Source organism: Ailuropoda melanoleuca, chromosome 19, assembly GCF_002007445.2.
Source record: "Ailuropoda melanoleuca isolate Jingjing chromosome 19, ASM200744v2, whole genome shotgun sequence".
Lineage (NCBI taxonomy): Eukaryota > Metazoa > Chordata > Mammalia > Carnivora > Ursidae > Ailuropoda > Ailuropoda melanoleuca.
In genome coordinates, this window is record NC_048236.1 from 10,405,883 (window position 1) to 10,430,428 (window position 24,546).

Consider the following 24,546-nt stretch of genomic DNA (forward strand, 5'->3'; position numbering starts at 1 on the left):
CGAGAGCTCCCAAGCTAAGGGCACAGACCTGCCTGCCATCCATTCAAGTATTTATTAAGTCACTCCTAGGCGCCCGGCACTGTGGAAGACAGAAACCGGTAGCAAATGAGGACTCGGACTTCAAGAAGCTTCCATCGAGCTGAGGACTCCCCAGCACACTGGTTAACTAACTGCACGCGGACGGTAGCCCCCGAGGTCTACACCTGAGCTTCAGAAACCGAGAACTGCAGCTGCGAAGTTCACATCCACTGTGCAATGGGGCCCGGGGCACAACGTAACACCCCACACCGCTGGCTTGTTTATTTCGAAAGCTGCCTCGAAACTCTTACTTGCACAGTGCCTAGTCTCTGGTCGTCACCTAGCCATTCGTAGCCAAATCAGGCCTAGGGCAATTCCTCCGGCAGGGAAGAGCTGACCACATGTGGGGACTCAAAGCTTGGACTTAAGGATCGACTGACTACCTGGGTTCAAATGCTGCCTCTGCCATTTGCTAGGTGTGTAACCTTACACCCCGAGCCTCAGTCTCCCTTGTCCACAAAATCAGGGGCATCTGTAGTACCCCAGCTGCTCTGGGTGGTGCTGGCCCAGCTGCTAGTGTGGTGTAGGGCTCCCCAGATATTTCTGACGTGCAGCTGGGGCTGAGAAGCACCACCCACACCGTGCGGAAGCAGGGGAGGAGGCCAGGGGAGGAGGCGGCCCCTGGATACACCTCACCACTAAAGACTGACTGGTTTTCCTCTCCACAAAAAGGTCTGAAGGCTGTACTGTGCATGTGGGGGGAGTGCACCGGCACAGCAAAAGCAGCATGGAACCGAGTGAATGGAGCACTGCAGACCGTCCCGGGGTGGACTCTCAACACACTCAGAAGGAGGGGACTGTCCTCGGCCACTCTCCCCATCAACAATCCCCGTGGCTCTGCAGCAAGGTGTCATTTGCTCTTTGTACACAGCCATGCATGAGGCTTCCCGTGTTTGTGCTGTTGTCTGGGACGTGTTCTGTCATGCTCACAGGGAAAGAGTCAAGGGAGACTAGGGATAAGAAGGCGCTCTGCGGAACACAAAGCGTTCTCCAAACACACAGGTCTTCCCCACCTGCACCCCAAAGCCTTCCTGCTGTGGTCCAGAAGACCTTTTCCAGGGGGCTCCCAACCTCCCTTCTAGTCTAATTGCCCGTGTTTCTTTAGAACAGATGGACACTGTTCCAGCCAAAATGTGCTACTATTTCCCTTTGGGGGTTTTCACCCCTCTCGCTTTGTATCCTACTTCTGTTACACCCCCTCATACACACACCCCAAATCCTATTGATCAGAATCTCATTTATCCATCATAACCCAGCTCACCTGTAGCCTCTCGATGAAGTCATCCCTAACTGCTCACAGGGTGGGACACCTTCTTCCACTGGAGGCGCCCTGCACCGTGCCCCCATACCACCCTTCCTGTCTACTCCTTTAATTCCTCCTCATGTGCCACTCGTTGCACACAGGGACTAACCCAGAAGCACATGGGAAGGGCTCGGGAACCACTTGATGGACAAGATGGAAAATCAAAAGCTGAGTCTAGGCTGGTGTGCTTCACTCAGCTGCTCTGTTCCCACTCTTTCAGCATCTGCCCCACTGTCTGGCTGTCCTTCCTGTCATCTCCTGCCATCCCCCAGCCTCCTCCTTGACACCACCTGGCTGCTAACCCACCGGAACCCACGAGATCATGAAGCCCCTCCCCCAACACCTCTCCAGCCACGGCGGTGTCCCCTCCTGAACTCCACTCACGTTGGTCATCCTTGACCCAACTGCCTGACTCTATACTGTCTGCCATGACTCCTTTGAGGGTAACCCTTTTCTTCTCAGGCTGACAGGCCTGCAAGAGAAGACATGGAAGCCAGAGGAAGGGGGAGAAGGAAAGAGAGAGGAGGAAGACAGGCAGACAGGCAAGAAGACAGTATTTACTAAACACTGCGCATGTCCTAGGCACAAATCCCCATTCAGTTTCATCCAGGAAACACACTCATCTTTTAAGTTCGTGGAGTAAAGTGGGCCTCTGTTGAGGTTTTGGTTGACCAGTATCCATTCCCTGCTTCCTGAAGGCACCAGCATTTCCTGGGGAAACACCTCTCCCCAGCTGTGTGTGTGTGTGTGTGTGTGTGTGTGTGTACGCGCGTGTTTGGGGGAGGTGGTCACTCTGATGACCAGCTTCCTCCTGGAAGGATGACAGGGCCAGGCCCTCTCCCCAGGACAGAAGACCAGCCAATCAGACACCTTATCCTGGACTCTGAATTTGGGGCAGGAAAGGAGAAACCTGCTGGTCAGTGCCATGTACCCACCCATATTCTTCCTCTGCAGTTCCCACAGCCCTGCCCTGGAGTGCCCCAGACCCCCATCAATGGCAGGAACCCCCACAGGTGGCCAGAGTCCATTTCTGCGATACAATATAGTTCCATGTGTAGAATCCTGGTGTTCAACTCTAGCTCGCACATTTGAATCCCTGGGCAAGCTTTTAAAATCTCTATGCCTGGGTCACCCCCAGCCCACTAAACCTGACCCATCCGCACGTTGCTAAGCTCCCCAGAGGGCTCCCCCGTGCGGCCTAGTCTGCAAGCCACTTGTGCAGAGACTAGCCCTCGCCATCTTCTCGGGGTGAGCCCATCAGGCCAGTCTCTGTCTTGGAATTTGTCCTGTGCCCTTCACAGAATTTACTTAATTCATTTATGTCCTAAGTACATTTTTATTTTAACTTCTAAAGAGATACACATACTTTAAAACACCGAACAATTCGGAAATACATAAAAACCTAACATCCCCTCTGTGTTCTCTGCTTTCTTCCCTTCGGCAGCCCGTGTTCATGTCTCCCTCTGCATGTTTGATGCCAGTTCTCTGAGAGCTCTTCCTACGCATGCATCCATTTGGAATTTATTTCATTTTATTTTGACATTATAACTTGAGCTATGTTTATGTAACTTGACGCAAGGGATGAAAGGGTGAAAAAAATTTTTAAAGGGCTACACCTTATAAATAACATCTAAATCACATTTTTAGCTCTGTCACTGAAACAGTTATTGCAGCATTCTATAGACCAAGATACAAAACTATTCAATGCACCCCAAAGTATTTGAAGTATAGTTAGCTACATGGAAAATGTATAGGTCAACTTTTGTTTATTCATGTCAACAAATACCTGGCTGTATAATAAAAACTTCCCGACACATTCTAGAACTTTTCATTAATATTTTCCACAGGATCACTAATATTTGACACCAAAAAGCTCAGCTAAATAAAATGGGATCTGACAGTGTATATAAATGTATAGAGCCTACTACTCTTATCTCCTGAATCATCCCACTTTTTTTCCTTTGAGGAAGATAGGTATTTGGTATACAGGCTGTACACATATTCTTTCCCTAGTCCTGAAGATACTGTCACTTTTTTTAATTCACATTAGTTCTGTTCAATGAAGTCACTGCGGACACAGAGTTAGCGGACACGGGACTGTTGTTCCCAGGAAAATACACCCACAGTCTCTGGTCACAACATTTCCATCAACCCATCAATATACAACCTTGTTTATATGTGTTTTAGTTTAAAGACACTGGATGTAATATATATTGCTAAAGCATGAATACTGGACCCACGGCCAGCACCACTACAATTCATGCCTACAGAGGCTTATCTAACACACGTATGTTCTCAGTCAGGCATATCAGACAGAGCCTTCTCATGCTTCCGAACAATAGCAATTCAAGCACCCGGGGTAAGGACCATTTTAAACAGCAAAATTGGCAACGAAACACACAAACATGCAAAAAAAACAAAAACAAACAAACAAACAAAAAAAAAACGTGGTACGGAATTGACCACAAAAAGGACACTTGCTTACAACAGAAGAGCTGAAACTAGAAGGCAAGGCGTCATCTTGTTTGACTTTGGCTGGGAACGTGCTCATGGGGTGACTCAAATTTTCCACTGCTGTATGCGTGTCCACAAATGATGGCAGAATCGCCCAGTGCTGATTTTAGGGTTACAAATAAATTTTAGCAAGTAGGAGCATCGGCAGACACAAAACGTGCGAAGGACAAGGATCAACTGCGTTGGGACAAACCTGACTGCCAGCTCCATGAGGACCAAGATATCTTCTTTTGCAACACCTTTTTGAAGAATAATTTACACACTATAAAATTTACCCATTTTAAGTATACAGCTTAATGGGGTTTATCTTTACTTATTTTTAAACTCTCCCTTCACTGGAATAGACGTTCTAGGGAAGCAGGGATCTTACTCGTCTTGGTTATCTTCAATCCATAGCCTCAAACAGTGCCTAAGACACAACCAGCACTCAGTAAGTACTTGTTAAATGAGTACAGCGATTAAATAGGGGAGCCAGGATTGTGCTCAGCTAGCTGACCCTCAGCCTGCCATCTGCCCACACTTATGCTCAGATCCATGTCCTTTCTCCCACCCCCACCCCCAGAGTCGCCAGTGCTGGGCCTGTCGTAGGGCATCTCATAAATACCTATTTGATGAACTAACACTACAAGCAGCTATAAGAGCAACCAAGATGAATGCTTAACAAATGTTTCCTGAACATGATTGTCACAGAATAGGATCTAGGACTCTGATTAAGGCAAAAACACCAAATTCCAGTATTTTTCCATCCCCAACCTCTGGGTAGCAGGAGGAGAAACCATTCTGGGCCATGCACCTTTCTCTGTAGGCAGTCATGCTTGCTCCCACTTTACTATATGTCAGCAAGCTGATGTCAGGTTCCTTGTTTTATAGAGGGAGAAGATAAACATGGGGCCCAGACGCATACAGGGGCCTCCTGAGACCCCATAACTTTTTAAGCAGAAAAGACACGTTCAATTTGATTCTTAAAAAATGTGTCCCAAGGGGCGCCTGGGTGGCGCAGTCGTTAAGCGACTGCCAAATCTTAAAAAATGTGTCCCAAGGGGCGCCTGGGTGGCGCAGTCGTTAAGCGTCTGCCTTTGGCTCAGGGCGTGATCCCAGTGCTCTGGGATAGAGCCCCACATCAGGCTCCTCTGCTAGGAGCCTGCTTCTTCCTCTCCCACTCCCCCTGCTTGTGTTCCCTCTCTCGCTGGCTGTCTCTCTCTGTCAAGTAAATAAATGCAATCTTAAAAAAAAAAATGTATCCCAAAANGCAATCTTAAAAAAAAAAAATGTATCCCAAAAACAAATTCAGGATACACACAATATGGCACATAAAACAGAATGGCAACATTAACGAGAAGCAGGAAAGGACCAAAAAATCTCTCTTGAAGGCAAAGAGGGGGAGTAAGGAATGAAGCAGATCCCCAAAAATNGCAATCTTAAAAAAAAAAATGTATCCCAAAAACAAATTCAGAATACACACAATATGGCACATAAAACAGAATGGCAACATTAACGAGATGCAGGAAAGGACCAAAAAATCTCTCTTGAAGGCAAAGAGGGGGAGTAAGGAATGAAGCAGATCCCCAAAAATGCAGTCCAGGAAGTTCTCCTCATCGGCTAAGGGTGGTCAGAAATTTGGCTCTATGCTTTCCAGAAGCCATCTGAAGGAGGAACGAGTGATCTGCTCCTTCATTCACCATGTTCATTAATTTGAAAAACAAAAGACTACTCAAAAAAAGCAGTTCTGCTTCTCTAGCATAAAAACCACTCTCTGTGCTTTACAAGGTCCTTTGACACCCCAAAACCTCCTTCCATAACCCTCTGCCAACCTCAGAGCATGGACAGAACCACAGCCAAGCTCCCCTCTGCAAGTTCTCATTGAGTTCATAGCACACACAGGGCTGAGAAACAGGAGCCTATTAAAAATGTCATTCCAATTATTTCCCATCCCTCTAAGGCTGTTTATAGGAAACATTATTGGGTTTAATAGCATTTTAAATGCCAGGCTCAGTGGGTGAAAGGGTAAAAGTGAAAACGTGCTAATAAACTAATGCAAAGGGAGAACACTAAATTATGAAGGAGGGGCCACATCTCACTCCCTCCCTTCTTCCTCTGTCTGTCTCTCTCCCCCTCACACACACACACACACACACACACACACACACACACACACACAGAAAGCTTCGCTGAACTTTTAACTAAAACAGAGCATCGAGCACAAAGGCAGCGACACCGAACATATGCTTGTAGAGCCATAACAAAACTTGAGCCATTCCACACACTGTACTCCATTAGGGGCACATGAAGCTGAGCTCTCGCCTGCAGCTAGACCAAAGATGCCAGGAAGAGAGCTGCTCTGGCAAAGCATACTGGACTTGGATCCCAGGCCCAGTTCTGCTGCAGGGCAGGTGGGTGACCTCAGGCAAAGGTATTTTACGTTGCTGGACCCCAGTTTTCTCAACCATTCACAACAACAATTACGGCAGTTAATGCTCTGAAATGCTTAGTCAGCACCTAGCATGGTCCAAAGGGCTTTCTGGAAATTATTTCACGGAATGCTCACAATGGCTCTACAGGATAGATACTAATAATATCCCCATTTTACAGATAAGGTGGAAAGGATCAGGCCAAGTGGTCTAGAACGTATGACGTGAAAGATCCTCTCCACCCTCAGCTCCAAAAGGCCATCGTCTCCGGATCCTGCGCACCGTCAACCCCCAGGAGCACAGCCTTACACCGACAACTTGTTGGAGGTTATCCCCAAAGTCTGACCTGCATCCCTCCTCCTCCACCTTGTGGAGACAGGGCCTGGGTGTCTCCTGGATCTGACAGAGCGAGGAAGCAAGGCCTCTGGAGCTGATCCCCACCCCCTACTGCCAGCCGGCCACCCACAGACCCCAGGCACACCGAGGCTTCCCAATGTCCCTGTCTGTCGTCTCTTCCATGCAAGTTGTTATCCGGGTACCAAAGAAAAGAGAAAAGAAATGCAATGAAAGCAGACTAATCGCTTTCCTCTTAGGTAGCATTTCCTCCTCAGGTTTGGCTGGTTCTCTTCATTCCTTGGCAGACCCAACCACGCGTGGGCACTTGCAAGGGGCTGAGTTGGAAGACCAGCCACCGAGGACAGGAGAGGGTGTGCGGCCTGATTCACAGAAGCAGCTCTGTTCCCAGGGCTGCTGCCCCACGACCACCACTCCCACATTGGGGCCAGAACACAAAGAGCAGCCTGTGGGGAACCCTGACCCCACACGGGCTTGGGGTCCCCTCCTGAGAAGCCAAACGAAACGTCCTTGTCCCCCAGCTCAGCCAAGCAGGCTCACCTCAGACCTTCCCCAAATTGATTTTGCATCTTGCAGCTGAGGCAGTGGATAGGAAAATTTCAGTCAGACAGGAAAACAGTTCAAAGTTACGCCCAATTGGTGGGGAAGATTTTTTTTTTTTAAATATAGAGTCTTTTAGCCCCTTTTTCCTGGAGCGTTTGTTCCCCAAGGCTTCAGGAGAACCCCAGGAGTCCCGCTGGTCACCTGCATGCACATTTTTATGACCCGGACTCGATGTACCTGGTTTGCAGCCCCCCTGTCACTCAATAAAAGGCAAATACAGCTGAAACAAAGATGCTTTTCACTCCTGCTTTCAGAAATTCTCCGTTTTGGATGACCAAAGCTGGCGGGGAGGGCCGGGTGCCTGAAACCAGGAGGCAGAGTTCTCACAGTACCTTTCTGTGTGGTTTTTAGCAACGCCTAGAGATTCTGGTTTTCTCACTTGAAAAACTGCCTTGATAGAAGAATTTAGCAAAGCTACACAAACACACACGACAGATTCTCGACAAGCCCGTGTTCACAAGGCTGAATAGACTTACCCTTAACAGTCACAATCTCTATTGGATTAAAAAATGACAATGAGTATTTATGAGAAAAGTCCATAATCAGAATAGCCATGATAAAATTATATTACCTGCTTTATTATACACATCGGTTCCAAGGTCTAAATTTTATATTGGGGTAAACAGGAATTTAGAAAGGGTCACTTACAGAGCTTTAAAAATCTTTGGAATTGGGTTTTTTTAAAAAAGATGCGTCTGAAGATTGAATTTGTCACGCTATCCGTCCCCAATCTGGGAAGTTAATTACATACTGGAAAACAGAGGTGGCCCACGGGAAGACAGCTCTTCCCAATGCCTTTATATTCACAACTGCATGATCACTTCAAGAAGACTGCATAGGTCAGCAACCTATGCTTGCACAGGCTGAACTTGACCTACGAGATGCCTTACAGGTAGCCTTGGATAACATATACACTTTCTCATGAAATGTATTTCTTCTCTCAAGGCCTGAATATAGACACCTTCATCCGTCCCCTCAAAAAAGATCCCTGGACCAATACGTCTAGTATCCTACTTGATTATATACGTCAGTCTCCTCACCCCCCCATCTCAATAGCTTCCCCCCGCATTTGGACAGCACGGCATACTCATAAAACATTCCGTGTGGAAGCTAAAAACTAAAGAAAAATAATGAAGCATGCAGACAAAATAATCGCTTAGAATATCAATGTTCTTCAGATGCATTTCTCTTGCACTGCATGGCAGAGTTCAGATCTAATATAAATATTAGATAAATATATAATTAAAAATCAAAACAGGAAAAAAGAGGTTTGGAGCGTGGAATTTCAGGTTGCGAGGGAAGACTGAGTCCCATTTCGGACTAGACTGAAGAAGAGGGCCCCTGCCAGGGCCGCGGTGTCGTTCTAGCTGCAGTTCTTAAAGAAGCTTGAGCTGCATAAAGCAGGACGCACCAAGGGGGGCAATTCAAATGGTCACAGACGTGTCTGCGGCAGCAAGTCACTAATCATTGTCAATCGTCAGGAGTGGGTGCCAGGGAGAATCGTCCTAAAGGCACTTACGGCATTTCCTGGTATTGGGGGAAAGGAAGGATTATCCAGGGGCTCCGAAGCCCACAATCGCTGGACCAGGTGGGCCCAGGTCTACCTGCCTTCACCTGCTCGTTTACACCAGGGAAGGAAAGAGGAGGCAGAAAGTGATCTGTCTGCGGCAACCATTTTCAATTATTCTCTACCATCTGGAAAGTTTCCTACTCAAAACAGCAGTGTGTCAATCCCCATGTTTTGTCTGCAGAGCCAGGTACAGGGATTAGAGCTTGCTAGAAACATGAACTGTGAGTTCACAGGGATGGAGCGAAGTGAAGCCATCTCCAGGGGCCATAATCCAGGCCCGTCAGGGGGCTGCCGGCTGATTCACCAAGGGAGCCTTCAGATTCCTCTAGTTATTTGTGTCGGGGCACCTAAAGAGAGGCCCAGACTCAGCATGTCCTCCTCTGCCCGCTTCTAAACTGAGGGAACCAGGGCTAGAAGCAAATAAATGCGTTTTTAAAATAAGCCATTTGTAGGAATTTTAGATGTGTGATCTCCGCTGTCCCAGTTTCTGCACACCCCGACTCCACTGAGGGGGGAAGAGATTAGGTGATGGGTCCCAGTGAAGGGGCCACCGTGGTACCAGTCTAACACCAGTAAGCACCATACTCTTCCATACCAGGCAAGGAACGAGGACAGGCCGGGGAGCCCTGCTACATGCTTCTTGATTCTGCACCACCTTTACTTCCTACCATTCTCTGTGTCACAACAATGTCTCCTGCTCCTACGGGACATGCATTATAACCCCACTCTGGGCTGGCATCCAGCCTGTTTTGCATGAGTCTACAAAGACCCGTCAAGGACCACCTGAATGAGAGCACCTGATAAACAGAACTTAATGATGATGATTTGATTCAAGTGGATTAAATCAAGGCCAAGAAGGTTAATGAAAAACATCTAGCGCTCAAATATCCCTATTTGACAGCAAATAATATTCACAGGGGATACTCCAAATCATCTTCAAAGTGGAGAAGGAAAATAACAACATAAAAGGCAAGAGTTCTCAGAGAAACGTGCTACAGAGAAACAGAAGATACAAATCTTGCCCCAAAGGCATGGTCTGGGGTAAATACTACCACATTGTGTCCCCAACCAACCCGTCCATACCCCTAAACCTAATAAACTCTGGGCAAATGCTAATATTGAGGTATGATGCCATATTCCAAGATATCTCCCTTTCCGTCTCCTCCTACCTCCCGCCCCCCTCCCAAAGATATAGCTATATACATTACTACAGAACTCATTTTACTAACAGAAAGTAGTATTTTAGGTGCAACTGGGTGGCGCAGTCAGTTGGGCATTGACTCTTGGTTTTGGCTAGGGCAGTGACCTTGGGGTCTTGGGATCAAGCCCTGCATTGGACCCCACGCTCAGTGCAGAGTCTCTCTGGCATTCTCTCTCCCTCTGCCCCCCCCCCACTCAGGCTCTCTCTCTCTCAAATAAATAAATAAATAAATAAGTAAGTAAATAAATAAATCAAGAAAAGAAAGAAAGAAAGAAAGAAAGAAAGAAAGAAAGAAAGAAAGAAAGAAAGAAAGAAAGAATTTTAAATAACGTCTAAAAATTGGTTTGCTTTTTCTCTGCCCAGCCTCTCAGCACCCCAGGAGACTGACTGTGGTCTCACACAGGGTAAAGACAGCCAGGGAAGAACACCAGCCGTGAGCGGGAATGCCTGGAGTCCAGTCTGAACTCACAGCTGATCCTCAGAGGTTGACAGGAGGCTGCAAGCACCCTCGAGGCCTTGATATGCAACACCCCACTGCTAATAAACCCAGGCCTTGCAACAAGAGCCAGGAGGCCAGGTGTCCCCCCTCTGGGGCCCACTGGGCAACTCTCTTTCAGGGGGATACAAAAAGGAACAGGAACTGCCTGGGACACCAGTGACCTTAAGCTCTGGCCAAGAAACACCGATAATCTCCATGCAAGACAATCACACAGTGAGAGCTGATGGAGGGGAGGACACAGCCACGCACAGAAACACACAAAGTGGGAGGGAGAGAGGAAAGACTCCCCCCTAACAAGGCCTTGGGCATGGGGGTGTGGGTCTGCTCCTTTCACTCTTCAGCCGCTGCTCTGTCCGCCCCAGGCAGGAACCAAGGCCATGGCCAGCAGAGGGCAGATTCAAGGACTATCCTCGAGCGCTCTTTCTGGGAAAGATGACAGACCCATCTTCTGAAAACACTGCAGGCCTTGATCTACAGTCCCCCATGACTCCCTAGTGCCTAGGAGAGAATCAAGCCCCCTGCCTGGCATCACAGCATCACAGGTATCCCACTTCACCTTTCCAAGCTTTGCCCCCTCAAATCCCAGACACAGGAATGCCCCCCTACCCCTCCCACTCCAAACACCTATCCCAGGCAGGAAAGGCAACACTCAAATGTGGAACCCAGGCAGATAAATCAGTATGTAAAAGCTCACTTGTAACACAACAAAATCATCATGATTAGAGGGCACAGCAGCCCCCCTTACCCGTGAGGGGTATGTTCCAAGACTCCAACTGGATGCTTAAAATTGCAGACAATATCAAACCCTCCATATACTATGTTTTTGCCTCTACAAACCTACATATCTATGATATTAATTCATAAATCAGGCACAGTATTAACAACAATAATAAAACACAACGATTATAACAGTATGTAATAAGAGCTATGTGAATGAGGTTTCTCTCTCAAAATATCTTAGAGTTCTGTACTCCCCCTCCTAGTGATTATGAGAGATGATAAAATGCCTACGTGATGAGATGAAGTGAGGGGAATGACGTGGGCCCTGTGGCGCAGCGTTAGGCTAGTACAGACGATCGATCTGAGGGTCACCTGCTTCCGCACCACAGTGGGCGGTGGCTAACTGAAACCACACAGATGAGGGGGACTACTGCACGTGCAAGCCCTTCAGGAGACCAGAGGGCCCCCTGACTGAAACGGGGACTGAGCCCCGCCCAACCACGACATTCCACGGAAAACGTCACCAATGAGGCTCTATCTCACCTGTATCTTGTCGGGATGGATGCGCCAAGAGAAGGCAGGAAAGGGGCTGCTGGCACTAAGGAAGAGAAGTAGGGGAAATACGATTCCCAGGAAAAATGAATGGTCTGTGTGTAGGTGATGAGGCTGGAAGGCTGGCAGGAAACAGGTCTCTGAAGGGTCCTGATGGCAGGTATAAAAAGTGGACTTTATCCTACCCGTGGGGGGTAGTACAGAGAGATCTGCAACGCAGAGAGCACATCCCACTCCGGCTGTGGAGGGTGGGCTGGGGAAGGGGAGGTAAGCCAGGCCATGTGGATAGCTTAGGAAGGAGGTTGCTACAAGGAACGACGCGGACCTGGATGAAGGTAATTGAGCAGACACAGGACTGTGATGGGTGACCTTCTGAAGATTCAATGGCCCAATAAATTAAGGTGAAAAAGCAGTCAAGAGTGGTGCTCGGGTCGTGCTCAGGAAGCAGGCACACAAGCATATAATTTAAGTAAAATATGCGAGGTATTAGGAGGGTTACTCAAAATGTCGTAGATGGTGGGGGCGCCTGGGTGGTGCAGTCAGTTTAAGTGTCTGACTCTTGATTTCAGCTCAGCTCATGATCTCAGGGTCCTAAGATCGAGCCCCGCCTGGAGCTCAGCACGGAGTCGGCTTAGAGTTTCTCTATCTCCTTCCCTCTGCCCTGCCACTCTGAGCACTCACACTCTCTCTCTCTCTCTCTCTCAAATACATAAAACTTTAAAAAAATGTTGTAGATGGTGGTATCACCAACGAGAAATAGCAGAAGTCCAGGGCTGGGAGGGGGGACTGAGCAGGACCAGCCAGAGGCCAGAGGAAACCCAAAGGGCCCCAGCAGCCAAGAGAGGCCAGAAGCAAGGAGTCAGTGCTCACCGCGGAGAGACCTTCAGGAAGAACAAGTCAACTTGGGGCTGAGAAGCAGGCTGCATGGGGGGGAGGGGTGGTGGCAGCAGTCTTAGTCTTAGTTTTTTGTGTTTTTTTTTTCCTGACAGGTCCCAAGTGGTGGGAATGGTACTCAGCACACAGTGAGGTTTTAGTAAATATTTGTGGAATGAATGAATGCATGAAGAGTCCATCAGATTTGGGGAACAGAAGGCCACTGGGGGCTTCGGAGAGTAAATGTTACAGAAAACGGGGGGTGGTGGAAGTCAGTGTAAGTGGATGAATGTGAAGTGGACGAGTGGAGACAGAGGTCCGTACTGCTTGTTAGGGTGGCTGGGATCTAGAGGGGAGGCCAGGGTGGGGAGGGGGCGAGAGGTCAGGGAGGGGTGGGAGAAGCTTGAACCTACATGTGGCGAGGAGAAAGACCATGGAGAGAAGAGTGGCTGGGTATGCAGAAAAGGAGGGGGAGCTGGAGAGGAACACATCGATCCAAGGGAAATGTCCTTAGGAAACAGCATCTAGAACCACAGGAGAGGGATGCCTGAGAGGGAGCACTGGCCCTGAGCGGGTTCCCCATCAGGCCCCACACCTCCCAGTTCCCCAAGATCCCTGCTTCCTCTGACACTCTGACAGTGTCCAGATACAAATACCAGATACAGAGAAGATGCTCTATCAATGTGCCTTGAATCAGTGTAGTTCAGTGAAGGAAAACAGAAAGGAAAGACTACCGAGAACTTGAGGGGGGAGGCAAAAACCAAAATTAAAATCCCTCCCATTATATTCACAGCAGGACTAGAAAATGTTTCTGCTCTCTATTTAAACAATTATTTTTGTTAAGATTATTTATTGGGGGGGGGAGCGTGTGTGTGCTCGCAGGGATGGACAGAAGGGGAGGGAAAGGAAGAGGGAAAAGAGTCCCAAGCCGACTCCCGGCTGAGCATGGCCCCCAACCCCGGGCTTGATCCCACAACCCTGAGATCATGACCAGAGAGTAAACCAAAAGTCGGACACCCAACCGACTGAGCCACCCAGGTGCCCCTAATCAGTTCTTCTGAACCAGTGCTACACTGTTACTCTATGTGGCCATGACTTTACTTTCATCCATTTCCCAAGAGGGAGAGGCTGCGCCACCTGGATGGATTTACAAGAGGATGGCTGTCCTGTGGGTTCCCAGGGGGAATGGTTGCAGTGCTGGCTAGAGGGCCAGGAGGAGGCCTCTGGCTTCCTCTCATTCCATCAGCCTGTGCTATCTCTGGCCAGACTGATGGAGTTCAGAATCAGAACCTGCAGACCCGCAGATAAGCAACTGGCTGTGGGCCAGGGTCCATGTTCTGAGACCTACTGGAGTGATTCTGGGGCTTTTTCCCGGATCTTATAAAGGCTCCATCAGGTTTTCTAAACGGATGTGTCAAGGAAAGGTGTGTGTGTGCGTGTGTGTGTGCATGCACACACACACACGTGAGCAAAGCTAGCAAAGCTAGCTGCTAGGACATTTTTTCACACTCCAGAAACAAGTCTTTGTTCAGTAACGTCTCCAGAAAAACAGAATTAAAAAATACATAAAATCAACCCTTCAATCACAGAATATTTGAGCTCATGCTCTGGGCAAGGCACAGTGCTCCGGGAGATAGAAAAACTCGCAAGACCCACTTCCTTCCCTCAGAGACCCAAATCAGGAGCTAGGTGATCAATCTAGCCCAGCTCCCTTATATCAGAAGTAATAAAACTGACCACCTTTTATTGACCAGTTACTGCAAGCCAGGCAAGGCTAAAGCACTTTATATGATGATAACCTCACGCAACCCTCAACAACCCCGTGAAGAACGACTAATGTGAAAGATCTTACTAAACGCCAGGCACTGTGCTAAATACTAAACACGATTACCTCATTTAACCTCCCACTCAGGACAAACAGGCTGGGTCTGCTACTGTTACTACTATTATTTATGGAGCTCCTACCGCGCGCCAGGAACTGCTTTAACCTCTTACAGAAATGATCTCATTTCACCCCCCCAGAGGCCATACTGTACCGAACAACTGAGGCTCAGGGAGCTTAAGACACTTGCTCAAAGGCACACAGCCAACAAGCACAAAAGTGGAACTGGATCTCAAGATCCATCAGACTGTGACGTCGGAATTCTTACCCACCATGCTACCTGAGTAATATAGCTCTAAAAACTTAGGATCAGAGCACTTTGATCCATGAAAAGTGAGTTTTAAGACAAGAAAAGATGTCACGGATCAGGACACAATTAGGCAACGGACAAGGGAAGGCTGTTTTTCTTTCTCAAGGCAGAGACTACGGTGTTACTTGTATTTGCACCCCCAGGGTCCTGGGCACAAAGGAGGGACTCAATAAATATCCATTAAATGCTCTGGGTTTGGAGATTTACGTATCTCCTCTGGGAAGACTTCAGGGAGGGACTGAGCTAAGCTGGCAAGACATAGAGTGTGGGGGTAAAAAAAGACATAGATTGTAGATAAGCAGAGGGGAGGACTCAGTGTTAGCACAGAGTCATTACTGTGCTGAGAAGGTACAGGAGGAGGACTCCAGATGGAACCTTCCAGCTGAATGTAGTCATGGCAGTTTGGGGGGACCATCGACTGGGCCAACTTTAGATCTCAGCTGTCCTCATCTGTTTCAAACAAGTCTAAAATGGGAAGAGGGAAGGAAATCTGGCTCTCAGACTCCTTAAGGCTTTTATCCATTCATTCATCCATCCATTCATTTATTGTAAAAGCTACTGGGCCCCAAAGCCAACTGTCTCCATCTACCGAGTTCATCAATAGAGATGTGCCTATTCCAGCACGATGTGCATTTCAAAACCATGCTTCCCCAAACCACTCAAGCCCATATAAAGAAACAGTTGCTTCCCTCAAAGGGAGGCAACACTGTAACATAAAGATTCAAATTCTTTATTTCTAGCCACAAAACTCTAAAAGCTGTCCCATATTTCATCCTTTACCAATTAAATTTTATCAGTTACCTAATGGACAAGCGAGTCTGAGCTCCTCCATGTGAAACTGTTAAGAAAGTAATTTCCTGTTGGATACCGATATTCAAAGACGATATTCAAAGACTCGTGGTAACTAGACACGGCGATTAGAATCCCATTAATGCTACGCTGGAAACTCCTCTTGGTCCCTGAGGGCAGAGCGTGCAAAGCACTGGGGTAAGAGAAGGAAATGGGTTTAAGTGGTTCTTGAGTATTATCTGAGCTAGCGGCAAAAGATGGAAGTGAAGGCATTTGATGTACTGCCACTTTTAAGGAGCAAGGGCGATCCTGGTCTCACGAGAGACCAGGGCAATGAGCAGCTGAGAGTAGATGTGTTACGCTAATTGGTTTACTGCAGTCAGGAAACATCTATCCAGAAAGCCCATTGTCAGAGTCTGCAGCATTTCAGGGGCATCGATCTTGCTTTGCCACATTTTCCGATTGCCTGTGGGTATAAATGAGGCAGGATTCAAATAGGAAATAGAGGGTCTGTAAGTGCTACTGGGCTGGACAATTCTCCACTTGCCCCTCCAGGTCCATTCTGCATCCTGCCCTGTGCCCCAGAGCAGAGAGCAGATGGCCTTTTTGGAGCGCATCAATGGGCTTCCAAGACCACTAACTTCAGATGAATCCGCGGGAGATCATAGGGTGCAAGAAGGGTGCTCANCATTCTGCATCCTGCCCTGTGCCCCAGAGCAGAGAGCAGATGGCCTTTTTGGAGCGCATCAATGGGCTTCCAGGACCACTAACTTCAGATGAATCCGCGGGAGATCATAGGGTGCAAGAAGGGTGCTCATTACCTGGCTCCCTCCCTGTTCGGCAGATGTGGCAGCCACCTGATCTAAATCAAAGGTCCAGCCCCTCTCCTTCGGCCACAGGTCCTGGCATTACCTCCCCACTCATCCATGTCTCTTTCCTCCTTACAGCTTAAGAAATTCTGTATCCACTCCATCCCTGGGCCCTTCAGGCTTAGGGCTATCTCCCCACTTCTGCAAACCTGGGGTGCTTTACCATCCCTCATCTGTCTCCCCTGATCCCATCTACCCCCTTGTTAACAGCACCTTCAATAACCTTTCTTTAATCACCCCGTCTGTTTCCACTGGGACCCAGACTGATGCAGTTAATGCTCCTCAAATAACAGACTTAATACTGACAGCACATGATAATAATGAACCTCATTGTTACAACCAGTGGCAACAGGGCACCTCAAATCAGCAAAAACTCTCTCCCAGATATACATGCTGGGACCATTCCTCAAGACACCAGCCCCTCTCTCCGGGTCAGCTGAGTGCCGAATGCCCAACAGTGCTAAAGACTAGCTTTAGATGTGCAGGACGCCCTGGAACGGACTTCTCACAAACTCCAACCGAGACAACCCTCCCTGGGGCTCAGTGACCACCTGTCTGAGTGTCTCAGGGGGCCCTTCCTCTGGACAGAGGAGAACATAAGCCCTCGAGGACCCCACTGACCTCGGGCTGCCTGAACAAATCCCAAGCCTGGCATCACACACATACTAGACTACACAGCCTTTAAAAAGACTGATTGTGGAAAATCCCAGCCACTATGAGTGGGGACTGACTTTATACTGACAAGTCCTGTCTTTTAAATAATATCTGACCCGCTCCAGTTAGGAAGTGAAAGGTTCTTTGCCTTACGTGCTCAAAGTGCACGGGTTCCTGAGACGAAGGGGTAAGCCAGGGAGCCCTAGCCCACTACCTCCTCCGACACAAAGAGACTCTTTTCCCTTGTATTTTTTCAGGATAGAGCAAGAATTGGAGTAAGGGTGGGCACCAGGGACAGGGAGTGGGGAGGTGAATGAGGGAGGCGGGTGAGTCTCCAAACAAATGGGCCACTCATCTCTGGGATGTCTTTCTACCTTTTCCTACAGCTGAGTAGCCTGGGGGCAAGCTGTCTGCCAAGCTTCCCCGCCCGCCCCGTGTAAACACTCTGGCACCAGCTGGGGTTTGGAATCTGCTGAGGCTCAGCCAGCTGGCGACCTGGAGATGGGTCAGATTAAAGGAATGCGTCATGAGGGAGGGGGTGGGAGGCAGAGGCTGTATTTACACAGAGGGGGTCTGCAGGGGTCAGTAAGGCACCGCTGAAGGGGGGTTTCTGGAAGTGGAAAAATAGGAAGGTGAGAAGAAAGGGGTTTCAATGTACCCAAGGCGCCATGCCCCACCCAAATGTCCCAAGGCTGTTATGTTCCTTTATTTTTTTCTTTTAAAAACTGACTTCTTTGTCCCCATCTCGGTCCCCACCCTCCCCCGCCAACATCTCCCAAACCAATTACACACAGCCCTTTGAAAGGTTCGCAGCTGCCTGCCGGAGAAGGCTCAGCGTGATCAGACGGCGCGGACACTCAATCCTCTGCGATCCCAATTTGGGAACGTTAACACGGAAACCCAAGCCACGTGCTGACAAGCAAGCTCTGGGCCACGGTCAGCCCCAGACGGCGGCCAGACGCAGTGGAGGGCACAGAGAGCCAGCAGTTCCGGGCAGCCATCCTGGTCTCCAGCCTTAAAGACAGACACTTCAGGCTCCCTTTTGCACAGCCCGGCAGGGGAGAGAAGAGCAAGATTCAGAGGACACAGCCCACCAAACAAGACCACCAGGCCACGCGGGCCATTCTGCTGCCCCGCAGAGCTCTTGGGGGACAAGAATAGACAAAGCAAACGTCCTGGTGGGCATTCGTGGCCACACCTGTTAGGAAGGCCACCTGCAGCCCTCCTGACGCACCGGCAGGTGTCTAACCCCGGATGGCTATATATATTACTCAGAAGAGGAAGTCGGCAGCCCTGAAGAGCAAAAGAGAAAAAGCACTGGGAGGAGGCAGGAGACCCATTCTGGGGAAACGCAACACAAACCAGATGTGGGGCCTCAGGCTACTCCCATCCCCCTCGCTAGGCCTCAGGGTTCCTATTTTGCAAAGGGTATTTGTAGAAGTTTTTCTGCTTCCACTGATTTCTTCCACACGCTTTCACGCGCTTCCAGGATGGGGATTCACCTCTGGATGCAGGGTTCAAGCCCGGCCCTTCTTGCTCCCCTGGAAACTCCCACCACAGTGCTTGCTTCTATTCCAGTGACTCTCAAATCTACTCTTCCCCACTCAGATCTTTCTCCCGGAGGACAGTCCTGCATCCCCACCAAAACAGAACATCACCAACTTCCATTCGGCACACCCCAAATCAAATCTCGCACCTTTATTCCAAAAGCTGGTGCCCAGGAAACATACCTATACTTGCCCATGTCCTAGGCTGCCCATCATCCCTTACAGCCAGCCACCTGGTGGCTTTTTACTTTATTATTTTATTAAATCCATTATTTCCACTCACACTGCTACTAAAAAGCCTCACATCCTCATCTCATACCAGTCTATAGAAGAGCCTTCTAATTGGATGGTCTGCCTCAGTAGGCAAGCCCCTCCAACCACTCCCACCATCCTAGACAGAACAGCCAGGCTACACATAATAAACAATAGACACCCCCTTCGTGGCTCCCCACTGCTTACAGGATAATATCTCTTTAATCTGACATTCCTGAACCTCCTTCCCTCTCCTCCTTTGATTATCACAACTCCCCCAACTGCCCTGGGTCTCCCAAAGGATATTCTAGATTATTATTCCATGAAATACTCTCCAAAGTCAACAAATACGTTTGGTGCAGATATACAATATTCATTACTACTATATTAAAGCTCTGACAAGTCCTGCAGTAAACCAACCTGTTTAGCCTAGCATTTCCCCAAGCCCATATGGCCCAGGAACTTTTTGTTAGCATTACACCTATTAACTACTTTCTTCAATTCTCAGAACGCTTTTTCTTGCCTGAAATACCAGCGCTCTGTTCTGTCATCCATTTATGTCTCTGCTTTGACTTTCCCTTGAAGACCAGTTTTCACCTCCCTCCCCTGGAAGCCTCCTTCTCCCCCATCCTCCCAGAAGCGCCCATGCTGCTTCCTTCCTTCTAATCCGAAGTACCTGCTTTCTGTACCTCCTTGCTGAGAGGCAGGGGCGCACAATGGTTATGAGCCTGGGTTTTGATATCAGAAAGACCGTATTAAAATCCCAAGTCTGCCCTCACCAACTCTGAGATGGAGTTGGTTATAGCTTGTTTGGTGTGGACAGAAATAACAGAATCTATCAAAGAAAATTGTTGAGGGGATTAGCGGGATAAGAAAGTCAAGTCTAGCACAACACCTGGCACATCACAGTATTCAAGAAGTAACAATTAGACATTTCTCTCCTGATTTCTTATCATGGTTTTATCACTTAACATTTTCTGTGTATCTTCTATATGGGAAGCCACTGGAAGCCCTACAGTTAGGTGCCGTCCCCTCCCCTACCCCTCCCTCTACATATAAATCGTTAACAAATAGGTCTTGATAAGGCAACCACAGTTCCACCCTCCATCACATAGCAAGTAAACGTGTATCTCCGGCAGGGAAAAAGAGCCACCAGTCCTAGACTATGGGTACTGAGCAAGAAGCTGTCAGTACAGAGATTCTTCAAGGCAGTTGAGTCCTGTAACTTCACAGACCCTCCTGGACCGTGCTGTCCTGCTCCGCCCCCAGCGCCTGTTCCCTAGGCCCTTGGAAGGGGGAGAGGGGAGCTTTGTAAACCAAAGTGAACGGGTCTCACCTGAAAGTGGCCTGGGTGGTCCCCCTCCACAGCCCCACAACTGGGCAACAATGGGCTGCTGTACTGGGGTTTAAACTTTAAATTTTCAATTGCTGTTTTTCAAAGCTTAAATTTTCAACACAGCCCATTTCATTCACGTGACTTCTCCAGTTCGTATCTGAACTGAGAAGTTTCATTTCCACTTCTAGTCAATCTTGCGTTTTTCCTGATGCTTTTGTAGAGGCTCCTCTGAACGGTTTAAAATGTCCCTATTTCACCCTCTGAGCCATTCTTCAAAAGGCTTCTGAAAAGTAAAGCTGTTATTTATAGTAGGTGGGAATGATCTCTAAGATCAAGGGCAAGGGCTTATCTTTACAGCATCCCCTAGCTGTAGGCCGAAGCCCCTCCCCCCCAACACCAGCTCCCATTCCATGCTCCAGGCTCTCTCCCTTCCTCTCTCCATTCACCTTTCCGGCTCTCCAAGCAACAGGCTGTCACTGATCCCACCTGTCCATCTTTCTACTTCCAAAATGAAAACAGTTTTCACGTGCCTTTTCTGATCATCAAAATAATATACATTTTACTGAAATGTACAAAGAAAAAATGTACTTGTAACTCCATTACACAAAGAAAACCACTGATTATATACTGATGATTATCCTTATAGATATCCTCTTATAAAAATAAAACAAATCCACACGTTTACAGAAAAAGCCCCACAACAATACGGCATTCTGTAATTGGTTTTTTAAAAAACACAGCCATGTGTCCCGGACATTGTTCAGTGACACTGCATATCAATGTATGTCCCCATGTGAAATTTAACCAATTCCTTACTGGTAGGCATTAAGGAACCACCTCACCTTTTAAAAATGCTAACATCTCAAAATATTTGGATATAATATCGAGTAGAAAACAATCTGCATTCGGTCTTTGTATTTTTATTACAATCACAAAAACCATAGTGTCCGGGCCTGAGAACAGAACAGAAATGAAATCAACTGTGCTCTGCAGAATAGCATGAGGAAATCTGTTTATAAAGGCAGTATTCAAACAGCAAAAAGTCCTTCAACAGAAGTAATTTGTAAAACGCAGAATCCCTATTGTCTAAAAAAAATGCTATGACAGGTCATGCCTCAAAGTAAACTATTTCAAGTGGCTGATTTCCACTTATTTAACCTCCGAGTTTTCTTCCAAGTAGGAAAGGAAAACAGCAGTGCTGAACCCATGTGATCTTTGAGAAAGGGAAAAGGAGAGAAGTAATTCTGGAAAGGAAAGGCATTCATAGGGAGAACCACGGGCTGGGGGTTCAGGCTTAGAGCCCATCAAGGAGAAGCCCTCAGACAGACTCAACCCATTCTTAAAAGTCTTGGTGGCCCAGGCAGCAATGTTTGAGTGTGAAAGGTGTTATCTGATGCGGAATGGAGGCACCAGAATGTACAGACTACACATAACTAATATGGAATAAGAAAATGAGAGGCACAGAAAAATGGCTGCCCAGTGACGACTGTAGTTGCCATGGAATTCGTTAATTGATATTCATGAGTAACTAACATGGGTTAAGTCCTTAGGTGGTATTCCGCTAAGAGTGCTATACGTGCATTAGTAGCTTAGGTGATGCTTCCAAAAACTTCTTGAGGTAAGCACAATTACCTTCATTCCTGTTTTACTGACAAAAAAACCAGGGCACAGTTAAGTAACTTAATCAAGTTATCTAGTGAAGTGAGGGAGCTGGTAAAGAATGAGGCAATCTGAATTCAAAGCCTGCCTTCCCAACCTGTGCACACTTCACGGTATTTACGAGCCCAGTACAATCTGGCACGTGCAATGGGGAATCAGCGTACGCATCCAGATGGCTAAGGCAACTGAGCCTCAAACCTGCAGTGTATTTTTCGGGGGAAGGAGAGCCTGTGAGTTAATCATCACAAACCTTCTCTACAAGGAGCTCTATGGACTGTACAAGAACGCTGCGGCTGACTTTTACTTCCACGAGGTCTCCGTGAAAATGCACAAAACCAGACGCGACCTGGAGCCCATCTGTTTCGTTTCTGACATGCCCCTAGTCTGGGATTTCGGCCACGTCACCGTGGTCAGTTTTTAGAAGTAAAGCAGACGAGCAGCACTTGGGAATCATCACGTAAGTCATTCCTGGAGAATGCTGAGCTCGCAAGCTGAAGGGCAGCACATTTAGTTTAAACACACTGGGTGGACGAGGTCTAAGATACTATATTTGGGCAAACCATTCATTCGGGGTTTGGTGCCGTTCTGGTTTTGGCAACGGCACCCTTCTCCCACCCTGCCCCCGCCCCAGGCCACATGGGCTCAGCTACAGGGCTTGGCCCTCACAGAGGCACAGTCTACCAACGTCTCCCCAGGCTCCGGAGAGCAGAGGTGGCAAAGTACTCCATCGAGTGATGGGGCAAGAAACAATCAGCAAGCCAGAAGAGAAGGTGCCTTAAAGCACTGGGTGGTAATGCGGACCCATCCATCCCAAAGCGCAGAAGCCCCCCAAGCATCTAATCCTATAAGAAGCACCTCAAGACTGGCCATACTGAACTGAAGCCACCGGGTGTTTTTTATCCATGTTCCTCATCAGACTGAACAGACAGTGTGTCCTAACCAAACTCCGTGTCCCAGGCACCTTCAAGGAGCAGTTGCTCAATAAACAGTTGTGGAATGAATTAAAAGGAGCTCTGGAGATTGCCTGCACAACAGTGTGAATGTACTTAACACTAGTGACCTGTACACTTAGAAAATGGTTAACAGAGTAAAATTTATGTTATGAGTATTTTACCAGTTTTTAGAAAAAAACAATATACCTGTTATGGGGTGGAGGGGAGGTGACACACGTTCATTCTAATACTTGATGAAATTCGGTCGAGTACGGGTTGGGTAATTTGAGTTTAAGAAGTATGGGGGAAGGTTTAATGAGATAGCTGTTATCAACAGTGGATCCTGATTTCCTGAGACAAAAAGTCACAAAGAGATGGCAAATATGACACTTAGTAAGTTCTGCCAGGTGTTCCGAAGCAGGAAGGGTCGATAAATTGTGTAGAGGGGTGGAGATGTGGCCTCAAATCCACCCAGGGAATTCCACTCCACTAATTCCAATAAATACACTCTTCCTCACACACTTCCAATCTTGACCTTAGAGCTGGAGCTCCTGTTTATTAGAGAAAGCTGTTCACGAACCTGCCTTCCCTCGTGCCTCCTGTCAGGATGGGAGGGCAGTGATTCGCAGCGAGATTTGTGGGATGTTACTAAGTACTACGTGAGAGAGATGGTCAGGCAGGTCAGAAATGTAGGACGCTACTTTAATGAGTTTATATGCTACGTGAATCTCCAAAGGGGGCATGGTATGCAGAGTTTCTTTCCAACCTCCCACTACCGCCCTCAGATTTCAGCGGGATTTTCTGAGTTCAGATCCTGGCTCTCCAGTTTCCGGTGTGATCTTAGGCAAATGATGCGAACTTTGTAGGTCTCAGTGTCTCCTTCCCTTTAAAATGGAGTATAGGACACGTGCTCTGAAGTCAGACAAAAAGGCTTTGAATTTTGATTCTGACATTATGACCGATGGGGCCTGGTCAGGTTACTTAGTCTTTCTAAACCTCAGTTTTCTCATCTGCAAAACGGGAGTAATCACGGTATTGACCCCACAGGGTGAGTGCAGACTGAATAAGAGAAGACAGGTGAAGTGCTTACTTATTACAGCACTCCGTATACATTTATTCTTTGGCCCCACCAACTGTGAAGTGCTATAAAAATGTCACCACCCTTTAAGGCCCAAGCAAAGTCCCGCCCTTCTTTCACAATGCTCCCCTGGCTACCAGAGTCTCCGCGCCCTCTCCTCCCTGGGTACACTGCTTATAAGACTATTTATTTACAAATTTATTCAGCTTTAGTCATATGCTGATGTGTAGTATCAGATCTCACTCTGATACCTAGTGTTTTCTCATATAATTCTTATCTCAAGTTCTTTTTCCAAAATACAATTGACCAAATTCTATTCATTAACTCAAAGAGTTTAATTAAGTTTGAAAAGCTCTATACACCCCGTGTAAAAACATTTTTAAAGGGAAGCATGTAACACTGGAAAGCTAAAGTCTTCCATGACCTACCTCCTAGAGACATAATAAATGTTGACAGTCTTCTGTGATCTTTCCAGATTTTGACTGTGTATATATAAACATAAGTTTTTTATTAGAATGGGCTCACCCTGTACATACTAATCTCCAACCTATTTTTCCCTAACA

The 24,546-nt window shown here is 47.7% G+C and overlaps 1 protein-coding gene across 1 annotated transcript in view; it reads right to left on the reverse strand.

Annotated features, from left to right (window-relative positions):
• TRAM2 (translocation associated membrane protein 2) overlaps window positions 1-24,546 on the reverse strand; it is an 82,535-nt gene that overhangs the window by 40,209 nt on the left and 17,780 nt on the right. The gene's annotated exons all lie outside the window — the stretch shown is intronic.